General features: G+C 38.3%; 1 protein-coding gene across 1 annotated transcript in view; it reads left to right on the top strand.

Moving 5' to 3' along the window:
* LOC108969281 (peptidoglycan-recognition protein LB) overlaps nt 1-2366 on the top strand; it is a 26823-nt gene that overhangs the window by 10112 nt on the left and 14345 nt on the right. The gene's annotated exons all lie outside the window — the stretch shown is intronic.

A 2366-nucleotide genomic window follows, 5' to 3' on the forward strand; every position in this document is an offset into this window, starting at 1 on the left:
AAATTTAATTTTAGTTATAATTTCGCGACATTTTTTTCAAATGGTTGTATCGGAAAAAAATTCTTCGTCTAAGTCTTGAAGTTTGGTATCTCAAATACATGTGTTAAATTTTATGAAAGTCGGTTGATTAGTTCTCGAGAAATCCTGCCAACCGACTTCAAAAACACAGTTTTGGGAAAAACGCGTTAAAAGACGGCSCACTTAGCCCAGCTAGCCTCGAGCGCTTAAGTTGTCAAGGCCGTATCTCCGTAACTATTACTCGAATCAATTTGAAAATTTGGGACAACATTCTAGAGGTATTGAAACAAGTAAATCCATGTAATCCAAAAGGACCTGAATGAGTTCAACAGTCGTCGCGCGCAACAGTTAGATATAGAGTCATCCACTCTATGGAAGATTTTGGGGAAGTATCTTGATTTACTGGCTGATAAAATCTAACTCCTGCAATAATTGAAGCCGAAGGTCTCTATTAGGTGTGTTCTATGGGCAGAGCAGGTGGTCATACTGTTACAATCGATGGACAGCGCTATCTATCTAACCATGATTAATGGTCTCTTCGTGCCTAAATTTTTTCCAACAAAACACGTCGCATGCCATACAGCCAAGGATATAATCAATTTATTGAAGGAAGCTTTTTGGTGAGCGCATTGCCTCGCGTCGTAAACTTGTGGCGTGGCCTCGAATATAGTGCAATTTAACATCGCTAGATTATTATTTGTGCGGGACGTTTGACACCTGGGAAGAATATATTCGACGCGTTATTGCTGACATATGGCTCCAATTGCTTCAAAAATGTGTTGAAAATTTGACCGCTTAGCTGGAATTCATTCGAACTAGCCGCCGCGGTCCCTCGGCCAAAATCATTTTTAAAACATAATGGCAACCCTCATATTTGYAACAAAGCTAAATTCCTGATCATAACACTAAATTATATGTTGCGTTTTGTTTTCGCTTGAAAACTACATGTATAAAAAAAACACCCTTTAAATACACAACTATTCGCGCGATAATACAATTCAAAGTTGACACACTTTGCTGTTATACACCGACATACACTGCGGGGTGGCAACATATATACATATGTAATTATATGTGTCACTGCACTACTATGACATTTCCRAAAAAGTTTTTAATTACAATTTCAGTCACGTCGAGCGTGTGTTCTCACCATGACGATTACATTTAAATTTCACAGCCGAACTTGTTTGTTTATAATTAATTTAATCGATTTGTTTGGCTTTTTAATTGATTGGCTAACAGTAAATCTATCTAAATATGCCAAGCGTGACCTTGTGTCAAATTGTTTTAATTTTCAAATGGAAATTGTCAAGCTAAACAAAAAACAAATAGATCTCTATTCCGACTTTGATCGGTCAGTTTAAATAGCAGCTATTAGCTAAAGTGGCCCGATTGGAACAGTACTTATGTTTGGAGATTGCAGAAAGGCTTCGGATAATAATACGTGGCAAATTTCTTAAAGACAGCTTGTCAAATAAAAGAGTTTTTCATRGAAAGGCTTGAGTTTRATATTATTAGTATTGGAGTTTTCTTGTTGATATCGTCGMGACTGATAAGCACTGCTGCAGAAAGCTTTCTGTTATTGCTTAGACCTTTTGTTTGTATCACCTATTGTTCGCAAATTTACATAAGGTGGCCACGATTCGAGCTTGTAGAATGGCGAATCGAACAAACAACTTGGACAAAATAAAAWAGAAAGCATAAACCAATACCTTTGCAATTTTACCTAATTACATTGTGAAAAAAAGTATACGGAAATTGTAAAAAATTCWAAATATTTAATAATTCCTACCAGATGAACGGGGTTTGTCCAGAAAGTCATAGGACTGCATTTATTTAAATATATTTATTGAATCAATCGTTACAGTTCTCTCAAAATAGGCTCCTTTTGTGTCTATGCACCGCCGCCAGCGCGATTTCCAACYATTGACGGCGTCACGGAAGGTATTCTCCGGAATAGCCTTGAGAGTCGAATAGCCACTGTCGTCTCAAAATGCTTGCCTATCATCGGCCATTTCAGGTAAGGAACCAAAAAAAGGCCCCACAGAAATACGTCGCGCGAAAATGTTTGTCCTGACTCTCCAGGTGCTCGGAGACAACTGACCAGCCGTTCGTTCGTTAGCTATGAACGCTCACTACCGAATCCCGTCGGTCGCTGCGGAAGAGAATCAGTTCTTTTAATTTCCTGACAAACCGTGTAATACACTTATGCTAACRATTTCTCCAGTCCTCGAAACGCTTTTCATAAGCACTTTTTGGGATGGCCTTCAGCTTCGATCGACTGAAAAGTGGTTCTACGGAGTGGCAATATCAGTTTGCAGAACAAGAAAAAATCACTTTCGATTGAG

This window comes from Bactrocera latifrons, unplaced genomic scaffold (assembly GCF_001853355.1).
Source record: "Bactrocera latifrons isolate USDA-ARS-PBARC rearing strain unplaced genomic scaffold, ASM185335v1 scaffold_247, whole genome shotgun sequence".
NCBI classification, from domain to species: Eukaryota; Metazoa; Arthropoda; class Insecta; order Diptera; family Tephritidae; genus Bactrocera; species Bactrocera latifrons.